Source organism: Schistocerca cancellata, chromosome 4, assembly GCF_023864275.1.
Source record: "Schistocerca cancellata isolate TAMUIC-IGC-003103 chromosome 4, iqSchCanc2.1, whole genome shotgun sequence".
In the NCBI taxonomy this organism is placed as follows: domain Eukaryota; kingdom Metazoa; phylum Arthropoda; class Insecta; order Orthoptera; family Acrididae; genus Schistocerca; species Schistocerca cancellata.
This window is the reverse complement of record NC_064629.1, coordinates 191,431,277-191,446,884: the sequence shown is the minus strand read 5'-3', so window position 1 is coordinate 191,446,884 and position 15,608 is coordinate 191,431,277. Positions and strand designations below refer to the sequence as shown.

At 45.5% G+C, this 15,608-nt stretch overlaps 1 protein-coding gene and 1 non-coding gene across 2 annotated transcripts in view; one reads left to right on the top strand and one right to left on the bottom strand.

Moving 5' to 3' along the window:
• Positions 1-15,608, bottom strand: part of LOC126185185 (calcium/calmodulin-dependent protein kinase type 1-like) — a gene marked incomplete at its 5' end in the record, with an annotated part of 455,847 nt that overhangs the window by 402,801 nt on the left and 37,438 nt on the right. The window lies entirely within an intron of this gene.
• Trnat-ugu (transfer RNA threonine (anticodon UGU)) lies at positions 7,400-7,475 on the top strand. The gene has a single exon. It is a non-coding gene; the product is annotated as a tRNA-Thr (tRNA).

Here is a 15,608-nt window from a genome sequence, read left to right as displayed (position 1 = left end):
GGTAGCGATGAAGTGGGGATTTTCCCGTACGACCGTTTCACGAGTGTATCGTGAATATCAGGAATCCGGTAAAACATCAAATCTCCGACATCACTGCGGTCGGAAAAAGATCTTGCAAGAACTCGGAAAAAGATCTTACAAGAACGGAACCAACGACGACTGTAGAGAATGGTTCAACGTGACAGAAGTGCAACACTTCCGCAAATTGCTGCAGATTTCAATGCTGGGCCATCAAAAAGTGTCATCGTGTGAACCATTCAACGAAACATAATCGATACGGGCTTTCTGAATCGAAGGCCCACTTGTGTACCCTTGATGACTGTACGAAACAAAGCTTTACGCCAGCCCTGGGCCCGTCAACATCGACACTGTACTGTTGATGAGCTATAACATGTTGCCCGGTCGGAAGAGTCTCGTTTCAAATTGTATCCAGCGGATGGACGTGTACGGGTATGGAGACAACCTCAGAAATCTATGGACGCAGTTCAAGCAGATGGAGGCTCTGTAATGGTGTGGGGAATGTGCAGTTGGAGTGATATGGGACCCCTGATACGTCAAGATATGACTGTGACAGGTGACACGTACAGAAGCATCCTGTCTGATCATCTGCATCCGTTCATTTCGATTGTGAATTCCGACGGACTTGGGCAATTCTAGCAGGACAATGCGACATCCAGAACTGGTACAGAGTGCCTCCAAGAACACTCTTCTGAGTTGAAACACTTCCGTTGGCCATCAAACTCCCCAGACATGAACATTATTGAGCATATCTGGGATACCTACAACGTGTTGTTCAGAATAGATCCCCACCCCCTCGTACTCTTACGGATTTATGAACAAATCTGCAGGATTCATGGTGTCAGTTCCTTCCAGCACTGATGCAGACATTATACGAGTCCATGCCACGTCGTGTTGCGGAACTTCCGCGTGCTCGCGGGGGCCTTACACGATATTAGGCAGGTGTACCAGTTTCTTTCGCTCTTCTGTGTATCTTCTACATGAATGAAGACAGAAACTTGGGTTGAATTTCAAATAACGCATCGAAACTAAAAGTGTACCTTGTCGGCAGCAATAAGGTGTCGGTACTCGTGGTTCCCGCTAGGGGTTTTCTGAAGCAACTAGCTCTCCAGCTCATCACCCAAAGTTCGTCGAGTCGAGATTGGCGTAACACGGCAACAAAAGGCGTTTCGCGTTCCCCGTTTCAGCAGCTGTAATCCAGTTGCAACAGTGCTGCCCGAGTTCTTACAACTGAGCTCCCTCAGTGATGGATCGGGCGTAACGGGTGCACGGATCTCGTATTGGCCCACTGACCACCAAGGTTGCCTCGTCTCACGGTATGTCTTTGTTTTCTCCTATTTTAGGGTTCTGTACTGCAATCGATAAAAATGGAACCCTTTTAGGATCACTTTGTTGCCCGTCTGTCTGATTATCCGACTGCTGGGAACCCTTTTTTTTTTCCAGGAACTGGTAGAAGTACCAAGTTGAAATTTATGTCATACAAAGCTGTATGGTCCCTTCCTGGTATAAAAAAATTCAAGCTTGTAAGTCAGTGCAATCAAAAGATTGGTCATTTATGTCACCTATTCTGAAAATTGCAATCTCACTCATCAAAACCTGTGGGGTACTTCCTGTTGACCTAGAATCAAGAATTTTGGTAAGAAGCAAGGCTTCACAGTGCAGGTAAAGAAAAAAAGTCCGAAACTTTTTATTCTGTAATTGTATCACACGAAAAAAAATTTTTTTTCACTCGTTATCGACTGTCTGCCTGTCCATCTGTTAAGACCCCTTTTCTCAGGATTTATAGCAGGAAATCCGAAAGTACACAAAAAATTTAAACTTGTAACTTATAATTAAAACATTCTCGAAAGTCTTTGAATCCCTGGGACCGGTATCTTGCTATTATCGATACCAATAACAGGTTCAAACCGGCGAGATTCTCGATTCTCGGAATGTATGAACTATCTATAAACATTATTAAACTTTGCGGAAACTCCAGAGCACGAGTCTAATTCACACTTGGAATTTTTTTTTTGTAGGACTTCTGGGAGTTTCTGTCTGTGTATACTCTTCCAACAGCTTTGCGTGAACCGCGACGCCGCGTAGTAACAGCAGTAAATGCAGGACTCCAGACATGTAACGGCGTGGGGCGAGTTTGCCTGTGGTCTCTATGTTTGCCGTGTCTCCACTGGAGGTCAGATTCAACATTTGTGAAAGGTAAATCAAAACTTCGTTCGTAGACGTAACTGTAAAAAGTACCATACACTTGTATATGCATGCTTACCTTGTAAAACTAGATGGCTGGATGGTTCTCTTCGAAATAATGTCCGCCCCCGGTAGCTGAGTGGTCAGCGCGACGTCATGCCAATCCGAAGGGCCCGGGTTCGATTCCCGGCTGGGTCGGAGATTTTCTCCGCTCAGGGACTGGCTGTTGTGTTGTCCTAATCATCATCATTTCATCCCCATCGACGCGCAAGTCGCCGAAGTGGCGTCAAATCGAAAGACTTGCACCCTGCGAACGGCCTACCCGACGGGAAGCCCTAGTCACGCGACATTTACATTTATTCGAAATAATATTAATGTACAATGAAAACCACCACAGCTGTATTGATACAAATTTATTATGACGTGACCGATTTCGTCCCTTAAAACTTCATCATATTTCTGGGTTGTGTCAATATCGCGTCTTATATGACGTTAGAGCAAAATCTGAAAATTGCAAGTAGACTGGCCGGCCGGAGTGGCCGAGAAGTTCTAGGCGCTTCAGTCTGGAACCGCGTGACCGCTACGGTCGCAGGTTCGAATCCTGCCTCGCGCATGGATGTGTGTGGTGTCCTTAGGTTAGTTAGGTTTAAGTAGTTCTAAGTTCTAGGGGACTGATGACCTCAGATGTTAAGTCCCATAGTGCTCAGAGCCATTAGAACCATTTTTTTTGCAAGTAGACTTCTTAAATCACAGTACTGCCACAACACGGCATCCTGGTGATGTTTTAGCGAACGAAACCGGTTGTGACACAATAAATGTGAGCCCGCATCTCGTGGTCGTGCGGTAGCGTTCTCGCTTCCCACGCTCGGGTTCCCGGGTTCGATTCCCGGCGGGGTCAGGGATTTTCTCTGCCTGGTGATGGCTGGGTGTTGTGTGCTGTCCTTAGGTTAGTTAGGTTTAAGTAGTTCTAAGTTCTAGGGGACTTATGACCACAGCAGTTGAGTCCCATAGTGCTCAGAGCCATTTGAACCAACAAATGTGAGTTACCAATCATTAATATTGGAATCAATCAGCTGTGGAGCTCAAAACGATGAAGATTGTCTTTTGAAAATATCATTTATCAAGAAGCTACTTTCCATATCTTTAACTGACTGTGAAATTCATGGCAGAGGGTACTTTCAATAATACCTGCTATTAATGAAGGAAGTAGACTCCAACCATTACTCACCTTTCGTAGGATTGCAGTACCTTCTTGGATGTAACAAATGCTGCTACAGTACGGCGCGCTTGTAAATCATTTTCGAGAAATCAAATTTCAAGGTTTTAAGAGCCTGGTCAATACCATACGAAATCACTGGCTATCGAGAAACTCCGTTACCGCAAACGGCGAAGGTCGTGGTTGCGGTTGTGCTAACAGCGCTCCCTGACAGCTGGCGCTCGCGCAGGATATGAAGGCCCATAGAATTTTGAACCTCGATTTCTAGTAAATGCTTCAGGAGCGAATCGTACTAGTACAGCATTTATGACATCTAAGCAGGGGTTTCAATCGTGTGAAAGATGAGCAAAGACGTTCACCCGGTGGGGTAGGCTTTCCTTATATGTGATCTTCTCGCTCAGTTCGCGGATGGAACGTTGTTGGAGTGACGGTTTACATACAGTTCGTATACTGCTTTGCAATTGCTAAGTAAGTATGGGAATTAGATATATGTCCTAATATCGTTCTCTTCCCCTCCCTCTGTCCATCACCTCCTACCCTCTCTCTTTCCATCTCCTACTCCCACTTCTCTGTCCGTCTCTTCTTCTTGCCTCTCTCTGACCTTGAGCCTTGTTTTTGATTATTGGTTCAAACGGCTCTGAGCACTATGGGACTTAACTGCTGAGGTCATCAGTCCCCTAGAACTTAGAACTACTTAAACCTAACTAACCTAAGGACATCACTCACATCCATGCCCGAGGCAGGATTCGAACCTGCGACCGTAGCGGTCACGCGGTTCCAGACTGAAGCGCCTAGACCTTCTCGGCCACTCCGGCCGGCCAATTATTATTGCAATTTCAGCTTCCTTATTAGTATTTTAACCGTAAGCTGATAAGCCATAAATACAACTTTCCTGTTTTCAGCGAAAACCGAAAGCTAGGAAGAAAACAAAAGAGCACGTTGATTTGTTTTTGTTGAAAGCTATATATATTGAAAGATAATATTTGAGAAACAATTATTCAAAATGCATGATGTCCATTGTTGGACAAAATTGAGCTTAATATGAAATAATATATTCCCTGACTCGAACTACACATTCCTGCACTCAAGCCTATCAAGATGTATTTTAGAGTCTTCACATGGTTCAAATGGCTCTAAGCACTAAGGGACTTAACATCTGAGGCCATCAGTCCCCTAGAACTTAGACCTACTTAAACCTAACTAACCTAAGGACATCACACACATCCATGCCCGAGGCAGGATTCCAACCTGCGACCGTAGCAACAGCGCGGTTCCGGACTGAAGTTAGAGCCTTCAAAAAGATCTTTGGAAAATAGCAAATCCAACAAATAACATTTTGTGCTCTAGTACAAATGAATCAAACTACACGAAGCCTTTGAATTTAATTTATTTAATTTTGTTGTATTAAGTAATCTTGACTACTATGTAAGACCGGTAGACTGAAGTGAAACCGTTTACGTGACCAACCAGTTGGTATTAATAAAAAAAAGCAAAAGAATAATAAATATTACCTTGTTGGTTGGTTTGTGGGATTAAAGGGACCAGACTGCGACGGTCATCGGTCCCTTGAATATTACCTTGTAGTAAGCAAATTTTTATCATCAAAAATCTAATTGTTTCGTGAAAAATTCGAGAAAATTGATAAAATACTTGTTTCGGTAAAAGTTTTTCGTTTTTCCTGAAATTTTTACTTCCTGGGACATTAAGCGTTTTGAAAAATTGCTCCTCGTATATGGTAGCAGGAATATGTCTTATCTTTTAAATGTCCTGCTATCGTAGTTAAAACCGAATGCGTAGAACAAAACTGTACATTTCACAGCATACCATAGGACAACAGTTCCCTTCTCGCTGCCAGTTTCAACAGAAAATCTGCACATTATTGTTTGAAAAAAATATATAGCCTATGTCCATCCGAACATTCGAGCAATGTGTAAATATTTGAAGTAAATCTGTCAATAAGTTTTCTAGACTTATGGTAAAAGCTTTCCCCCTTTTTATATTTCTCGTACATGTATTCTTATATATTAAAATGTATAGCTTATCGCGTAAAAATTTGACTCTGATTTGCCAAGTATTGTCTAGATTTTTGTTTACTGCGTTAAACAATGACTTGTCATTCTACAGGGTGAGTCACTAACAATTGCCACCTAGAATAACTCCGAAAGTATGACAGGAGCTGAAAAGTTTGTGGTACAAATGTTGCATGGGACAACGGGGACAATAAAATGACGTTGGTTTTTTGTTGCTAGGTGGGGTCTCATACACAAGTGACTTTAGATATCCCCATAGGAAATAATCAAGGGTCGGCCGCGGTGGCCGTGCGGTTCTAGGCGCTTCAGTCCGGAACCGCCGGACTGCTACGGTCGCAGGTTCGAATCCTGCCTCGGCCATGGATGTGTGTGATGTCCTTAGGTTAGTTAGGTTTAAGCAGTTCTAAGTTCTAGGGGACTGATGACCTAAGATGTTAAGTCCCATAGTGCTCAGAGCCATTTGAACCATTTTTGAAATAAAGGGGATTCAGGTGAGGTGACCTCGCAGGCCATGGAACAGGACCTCCCCTTCCAGTTCAGAGACCAGGAAATACTAGTAATCAGGCTTGTCCTCCTCGTTTCCTAGCAGCAAATACAGATTGTACATGCAAATAAACAGCACAGTACACGTAAACTTGTACGCATGTTAGTTGTAAATATGGTTGAAATGGCTCTGAGCACCATGGGACTTAACATCTGAGGTGATCAGTCGCCTAGAACTTAGAACTACTTAAACCCAACTAACCTAAGGACATCACACACATCCGTACCCGAGGCAGGACTCGAACCCGCGACCGTAGCGGTCGCGCGGTTCCAGACTGAAGCGCCCAGAACCGCTCGGCCACAACGGCCGGCAGTTGTAAATAATCTGGAAAACAGTGATGCTACACAGAGCGATAGACAAGTTTACTTACGTATCCCATTAAGCTGGCTTCTCCGAACCCAGGTTCCCTCAAATTGTTCAGTTTATGGAAACACCCTGTTTTGTACATGAAGATGGTAATTAAAAAAGACCCTTTTTTCTTTTTTTTTATCGGGCTGGCCACGTTTTTACGATGACCTTTATAAAATAAAATATTTCTGGGAAACGTAAATAAGTGGACTTTTTTGTATATAATGGTGTAACAATAACAAACATAAACTGCTTCTATCAGGTTTTTTTATATAAGACGATGACCTTTATAAAATAAAAGATTTCTGGGGAACGTAAATAAGTGGACGTTTTTTACATAATAGTGAAAAAATATCCTGCTTCTGTCAGTACAAAACAATAACGGATCACGTTCCTCTTCTTGGGCACGAACCTCGCTAATCCCGTTACAACTCGCGTTGGTGTCGGGTACGTCTTCACGTGTGGTGGTGGATCCTCTCCACTGTCCTGGTCCTTTCTTGTTCTGATACTTGTAGGCAATAATTACATTCTCCTATCCGGGACACCGCAACTGGGTGGGGGATCAAGCAAGGCACTCCCTAAAAAATTAGCGTAATACCTAAGCTGTCGACAGGCGTTGATATACATCAACGGGGACTCGAACCTGGGATCTCCTACTTACATGGCAGACGCTCTATCCATCTGAGCCACCGAGAACACAGAGAATAGCGCGACTGCAGGGATTTATCCCTTGTACGCTCCCCGTGAGACTCACGTTCCCAACTTAATGTCCACACATTACATTCGTAGTGCCCCTGCCCATTACACTCATTACTCGCGGCAGACAATCTCACCGAGTCCCGTAAGTGCATCCAGCACAGAAGGAGGTCAATGGCCGGTTAGCCTTCACTATATGAAGATGGTATCTGTTCTTTCGGGAATTGGTAAGATTGTCTGCCGCGAGTAATGAGTGTAATGGGCAGGGGCACTGCGAATGTAGTGTGTGGACATTAAGTTTGGAATGTGGGTCTCAGGGGGAGCGTGCAAGTGATAAATCCCTGCAGTCGCACTATCCTCTGTGCCCTCGGTGGCTCAGATGGATAGAGCGTCTGCCATGTAAGCAGGAGATCCCGGGTTCGATGTCCCGGTCGGGGCACACATTTTCAACTGTCCCTGTTGTTGTATATAAACACCTGTCGACAATTTAGGGTCTTGATTTAACTATCATTTCACCCTGTATTGTAAACCAACACGTCTGTAAATTATTCCATACGCCATGACCATTAGATGACACGGGTTCACAGGTAGATGCCGTGTTTCTTGACTTCCGCAAGGCGTTCGATACAGTTCCCCACAGTCGTTTAATGAACAAAGTAAGAGCCTATGGACTATCAGACCAATTGTGTGATTGGATTGAGGAGTTCCTAGATAACAGGACGCAGCATGTCATTCTCAATGGAGAGAAGTCTTCCGAAGTAAGAGTGATTTCAGGTGTGCCGCAGGGGAGTGTCATAAGACCGTTGCTATTCACAATATACATAAATGACCTGGTGGATGACATCGGAAGTTCACTGAGGCTTTTTGCAGATGATGCTGTGGTGTATCGAGAGGTTGTAACAATGGGAAATTGTACTGAAATGCAGGAGGATCTGCAGCGAATTGACGCATGGTGCAGGGAATGGCAATTGAATCTCAATGTAGACAAGTGTAATGTCCTGCGAATACACAGAAAGATAGATCCTTTATCATTTAGCTACAAAATAGCAGGTCAGCAACTGGAAGCAGTTAATACCATAAATTATCTGGGAGTAGGCATTAGGAGTGATTTAAAATGGAATGATCATATAATGTTGATCGTCGGTAAAGCAGATGCCAGACTGAGATTCATTGGAAGAATCCTAAGGAAATGCAATCCGAAAACAAAGGAAGTAGGTTACAGTTCGCTTGTTCGCCCACTGCTTGAATACTGCTCAGCAGTGTGGGATCCGTACCAAATAGGGTTGATAGAAGAGAGAGAGAAGATCCAACGGAGAGCAGCGCGCTTCGTTACAGGATCATTTAGTAATCGCGAAAGCGTTACGGAGATGATAGATAAACTCCAGTGGAAGACTCTACAGGAGAGACGCTCAGTAACTCGGTACGGGCTTTTGTTGAAGTTTCGAGAACATACCTGCACCGAAGAGTCCAGCAGTATATTGCTCCCTCCTACGTATATCTCGCGAAGAGACCATGAGGATAAAATCACAGAGATTAGAGCCCACACAGAGGCATACCGACAATCCTTCTTTCCACGAACAATACGAGACTGGAATAGAAGGGAGAACCGATAGAGGTACTCAAGGTACCCTCCGCCACACACCGTCAGGTGGCTTGCGGAGTATGGATGTAGATGTAGATGTAGATGTAGACCTCAGTTTTCTGACTTTCCTCAAATTCATCCCATAAGACCAATAGGATTTAAGTCAGGTGCATGACTTGGCAAAATCATGTTCTTTCAGTTCCCCGCATTTCTCTTCCCTATTGACACATCCTCTGACGAATTTAGAAGTGTGTTTACGATTAATGTCCTCCTGCAGCACAAACCCACGACCAGCAACACTTTTGTGAGATGGAACGGCATCCTTGAACGGTATCCTGTGATATCCTTCTTTCTTTAATGCTCCATTAATTCCCAATAGATCACCTTGTTTATCATCTGCAAAACATCCTCACACAACTATAGACCCCCTCCCCCCCCCCCCTCCCACCACCACCACGCTTCACCGTTGGCGTCACACACTGACTCTTCATTCGTTCTCCATGAAGTTGACGAACAAACATTCGACGATCGCTACCAACTACTTAAAACTTAGATTCGTCCGCGAGTAGCACCTCGGGCCATTGCTGACACCTTGTACCATTGCTGTACGCTCTAGCTTTTATGTTACTGAGCCCATTGCAATCTTTTCATACTATTTTGTTTGCGTAATAAAGGTGTTCTGGCCGCTACGCGCACCTTTAAATCTTGGTCACGAAGACGGCGCTGCTCTGTTGAGACATACATCGCAGCAGCTCGTATACTGTTCGCTTCCCCGCAAATTTCAGGTGCAGTACTGGTCCTCTGACGTTTATTCTTTAAAGATGATGATGATGTTTGGTTTGTGGGGCGCTCAACTGCGTGGTTATCAGCGCCCGTGCAATTACCCAATCTTTGCTCAGTCCAATTTCGCCACTTTCCTGGATGATGATGAAATGATGAAGACAACACAAACACCCAGTCATCTCGAGGCAGGTGAAAATCCCTGACCCCGCTGGGAATCGAACCCGGGACCCCGTGCTCGGGAAGCGAGAACGCTACCGCGAGACCACGAGCGCCGGACTTATTCTTTAAAGATATGAACTGATCATCAGTGTGTGATGTTACTCGGAGTCTTCCAGATCACGGAACACTTGCCTTGACACCAGTTTCCTTGAACCGCTGCAATGTAGACACCACTGTAGACTGGGATACGTCAACTTTTGTTGCTACTGTCCTACGACAATAGCCTTTCTGATGCAGAGCTACAATTACAGCACTTTTTTCAACTCTACTCTCTCTCTTCTGTCCCGTTAGGAGGTAATGAGGTAGGTAGACGCACTGCTAGATGCACACAATATACTGTAAACTAATGCGCACTCGTTGCTACACAGACAGCTGATGAAATGAGGACTGTTCGTATGGAATGGTCTCGAGTAAATCCACTTTAGTGCTCTTCAGCCTACTCATTAACGCCCCTCTGTACGAACAAGCAGAGAAATACACTCCTGGAAATGGAAAAAAGAACACATTGACACCGGTCTGTCAGACCCACCATACTTGCTCCGGACACTGCGAGAGGGCTGTACATGCAATGATCACACGCACGGCACAACGGACACACCAGGAACCGCGGTGTTGGCCGTCGAATGGCGCTAGCTGCGCAGCATTTGTGCACCGCCGCCGTCAGTGTCAGCCAGTTTGCCGTGGCATACGGAGCTCCATCGCAGTCTTTAACACTGGTAGCATGCCGCGACAGCGTGGACGTGAACCGTATGTGCAGTTGACGGACTTTGAGCGAGGGCGTATAGTGGGCATGCGGGAGGCCGGGTGGACGTACCGCCGAATTGCTCAACACGTGGGGCGTGAGGTCTCCACAGTACATCGATGTTGTCGCCAGTGGTCGGCGGAAGGTGCACGTGCCCGTCGACCTGGGACCGGACCGCAGCGACGCACGGATGCACGCCAAGACCGTAGGATCCTACGCAGTGCCGTAGGGGACCGCACCGCCACTTCCCAGCAAATTAGGGACACTGTTGCTCCTGGGGTATCGGCGAGGACCATTCGCAACCGTCTCCATGAAGCTGGGCTACGGTCCTGCACACCGTTAGGCCGTCTTCCGCTCACGCCCCAACATCGTGCAGCCCGCCTCCAGTGGTGTCGCGACAGGCGTGAATGGAGGGACGAATGGAGACGTGTCGTCTTCAGCGATGAGAGTCGCTTCTGCCTTGGTGCCAATGATGGTCGTATGCGTGTTTGGTGCCGTGCAGGTGAGCGCCACAATCAGGACTGCATACGACCGAGGCACACAGGGCCAACACCCGGCATCATGGTGTGGGGAGTGATCTCCTACACTGGCCGTACACCACTGGTGATCGTCGAGGGGACACGGAATAGTGCACGGTACATCCAAACCGTCATCGAACCCATCGTTCTACCATTCCTAGACCGGCAAGGGAACTTGCTGTTCCAACAGGACAATGCACGTCCGCATGTATCCCGTGCCACCCAACGTGCTCTAGAAGGTGTAAGTCAACTACCCTGGCCAGCAAGATCTCCGGATCTGTCCCCCATTGAGCATGTTTGGGACTGGATGAAGCGTCGTCTCACGCTGTCTGCACGTCCAGCACGAACGCTGGTCCAACTGAGGCGCCAGGTGGAAATGGCATGGCAAGCCGTTCCACAGGACTACATCCAGCATCTCTACGATCGTCTCCATGGGAGAATAGCAGTCTGCATTGCTGCGAAAGGTGGATATACACTGTACTAGTGCCGACATTGTGCATGCTCTGTTGCCTGTGTCTATGTGCCTGTGGTTCTGTCAGTGTGATCATGTGATGTATCTGACCCCAGGAATGTGTCAATAAAGTTTCCCCTTCCTGGGACAATGAATTCACGGTGTTCTTATTTCAATTTCCAGGAGTGTACAAAACAGGGGCACTTAGTCTTTAGATGTTTATTTTATTATCAGAACGGGGACATGACAGAATATTCAAATCGAAATCCCTGTTTTAACCACAAATCCATAGTTGTGATAGGTGATCGATATCTTCTGACTGGTAGTAACGCAGAGTAAGTAAAATCTCGTTATTTACTATCCTTTCTGGTGTTGCAGCTTTAATGAAGAGCGGTGTACACTCAACCTAGAGAAAATAGCTATATTTAGATGCATAATGTTCCTCGCGGATCGTAACAGCTATCTGCCAAACTGCCTTACAAGCAGCCTGACGCTTCACTCCGCTTTGGATGTCTTTCCTAGTTGCCACGCTGTGGTGAAAGCGGGCGTCACAGTGCTGCAATATGCAAGTGATTTAAGCAGCACCACAGAAATGTCGCTGTCACAGCTGATAAAGGACTCTCTCGACACAGTCAACAGCACACGAACAAAACAACTGAAATCTATGTGCCATTCTTCGGCAAAGTATGTCATCGTCTCGGATCGCGCTACGGTGGAGCAGAAGGCTAAATGGGCAAGTCATAACATAACCTTTTAAAATGGCGTCGTCACCGCAAGTGTGACGACATTACACGAATGTTACTTCTTATGAGGCTTCTAAAGATAAGGCAGACGGCTACATTCGTTGTCATGTCAGTCTTCATGCAACGTCCTTCCATATATGGCAGTTCTTGAGTTTATGATTATACATGATTTCGCCCCGGTTCCAAGACTTCGCGGTTTGGGGTCCAATCCTTATAAAACCCATAGGTTACACTAGTTCGGATTTCCATCACAAAAATGTTGCTTTGGATCTACATATAGACTCCGCTAGCCACCGAGCGGTGTGTGGCGGAGGGCACAATTCGCGCCAAAGTCATATTCCCCCCCCCCTCTGTTCCACTCCCGGATCGCGCGAGGGAAAAACGACTGTCTGTACACCTCAGTACGAGCTCTTATTTCCCTTATCTTTGAATGATGATCATTACGCGATTTGAAAGTTGGTGGTAATAATATATGCTCTACATCCTCGGTGAAGATTGGATTTCGGAATTTAGTGAGCAGCCCCTTCTGTTTAGCGCGTCGTCTGTCTGCAAGTGTGTCCCACTTCAGACTTACTATCAGATTTGTAACGCTCTCGCGATGGCTAAATGTACCAGTCACGAATCTTGTCGCTCTTCTTTGGACATTCTCAATCTCTTGAATCAACCCCAACTGGTAAGGGTCCCATACAAACGAACAATACTCTAAGACTGGACGAACTAACGTCCAGTAGAGCTGTTGGTATGAAATGTAAAATAGTTGGCGATATGACTGTATATAATAGTATGTAATAAAGTATGATACATCCTCTGAACTGTACACATAGAGCTGTATCCTTTTTTTTTTAAAAAAATAATCATCAAGCAATTTTCTTTGTTGAAGGACTTCATCGCTTCAAGATACTACCAATAAACCGCAATCTAGAGTTTGCCTTGCCCGTTAATTGTGTAATCTGATCATTCCATTTGAGATCATTTCGAATAGTCACACCCAGATACTTGAGTGATGTTACCGCTTCCAAAGACTGATCATTTATTTTGTACTCATACATTAATGGGGATTTTCGCCTTGTTATACGAAGTAGGTTACAGTTACTAATATTGAGAGATAACTGCCAGTCATTACACCACGCGTTTATTTTCTGCAAATTCTCATTGATTTGTTCACAACTTTCGTGTGATACTACTTTCCTGTAGACTACGGCATCATCGGCAAACAGCCTAAGGCCGCTGTCAATACCGTCAACCAGATCGTTTATGTAAATCGTAAAAAGCAGAGGGCCTATTACGCTTCCCTGGGGCACACTTGAAATTACTCTTGTTTCTGTTGACGTTACCCCGTTCAGGACGACATACTGCTCCCTGTCTGTTAGAAAACTTTTTATCCAATCGCATATGTCATTGGATAGACCGTAAGCGCGCACTTTTTGTAGCAAGCGACAGTGCGGAACTGAGTCGACAAGGATGGAACGTAGCGTGGCCCAGTCATAAAGATATGACAGATATTTAAGAGGAAAAAGACATTAATTAATAGGCAAATTGTCGACAAAATTTTGATTTGTGATATTCTGTTTCTGGATATATTATTGACTGTGTTAATTTGTGCTCTTATACAGCATGCTTTGTATTACTGGGAATGATGTGCCTGTAGTTATTGTTTTCTGTTATCTCTAAAATAGTCTTTGTTTCCTTTGTTAATGCTCATATCTAGGAAATTAATACTACACACAGAATGGTGCACACTAAAATAAATTAATCCTTGTGGACACTGATCAACAATATTTATTAACATAATCTCACTGGTACACCCAGCAAAAATTGTTTCCCACTTCACAGGAACGTGTGATTTAAATGTATATAAATAACCGTTAAGTACCTGAAGACGGCAGCATGCTACCGGAACGAGGCGTCGCAATAAATATTGAAATGAAAACATGTCTGAAGCTGAAAATTTCGTACTACAGTTGCATGTCCCAAACAGTTCCATGCAACATGGACAAATTTAAATGGTTGATATGGCTCTGAGCACTATGGGACTTAACTTCTGAGGTCATCAGTCCCCTAGAACTTAGAACTACTTAAACCTAACTAACCTAAGGACATCACACACATCCATGCCCGAGGCGGGATTCGAACCTGCGACCATAGCGGTCGAGCGGTTCCAGACTGTAGCGCCTAGAACCGCCCAGCCACTCCGGCCGGAAATTTGAATGGTGTAAATGTTTTAAATATCTGCTAATGATTCAGAATACCCACTTCCGTACGTTGAAGTACACACGGAAAATAATGATCTGTGTTTGGGAAATGAATCGCAGTTCTGACTTTCAAAAGACATCCACAGGAAACGTGCCGAACAATGCTGTATTTCAAAATTCTTAAGGCTTTGTGGCCACTTGTTGACAAAGTGCCTGTTCGCTTCTAGCTCGGGTTCTTCAGCCGACGTTAGTTTAATGAGGTTTCTGACATTTCGCCAGCACGAGTGGCTGGCATTGTCAAAGCTTCACTCTCCATTGTCGGTGGTGGAATGGCATCGAGTTTTCGGCCGCAAATAGTATGTATCTGGCGCGCTAACGTCCGAGGGCTTTTCCGTGGTCATTGCCACTGCGGCTCTTCCCTTGCTGCTTTGAAAGGTCGTTCGCTGCAGCACGGGTATTCAGGACCCGTTCATCTTACGGCTTTCTTCATTCTTGAAGGTACTGTCATGTTTGTATATTTTTGTAGCTTTCCTGAACAAACGGAAGTGATAGCTCTTCTCTACAGCGAGAACTTCCTTGTCGGCAATTTTTACTATGTAGTCGGTCACTCACAACACGGGCGAATTCTCCACCTGCCCCAACCTACAATGCCACTTATATTCGGTGACCCTGGTGTTTATTGACGTATTTTTCTCAATTTTTTTATTCTACACGTCCAATTTTTATCCATCAAGGCGGTTTACGAAACTGCTCATTTATTTTGGGAAACAGAGAACTGCTTACAAAGGCGAAAAAAGTGAAGAAAAGCAGAAAGTTGACTTCCGAACGCACATACATCGACGAGAAAAAACATTGCAACATCAAAGAGGAGTTGTGTGACAAACCAAAGTTGTATTGTGTTGTATTGTATGTTAACCGGAGACCTAGAAACGACGGAGAGGCTCCGTCGCCGCCGCAGCTGCAGCCACTGTGGTCCACAACCTCACGACGACTACCGCAGTCCACTTCACACCCCTCCCCCCACCTCCCCACACCGAACCTAGGGTTAATGTGCGGTTCGGCCCCCGGTGGACACCCCCCCCCCCCCCCCCAGGGTACGTCTCACACCAGACCGCCTGTGTTTGTGTGGTGGAGTATTGGTGGTTCACGCGTACGTGGAGAATTTGTTTGCGCAGCAATTGCCGACATAGTGTAACTGAGGCGGAATAAGGGGAACCAGCCCGCATTCGCCGAGGCAGATGGAAAACCGCCTAAAAACCATCCACAGACTGTCCGGTTCACCAGACCTCGCCACAAATCCGCCGGGCAGATTCGTGGCGGGGAGCAGGCGCTCCTTACCGCC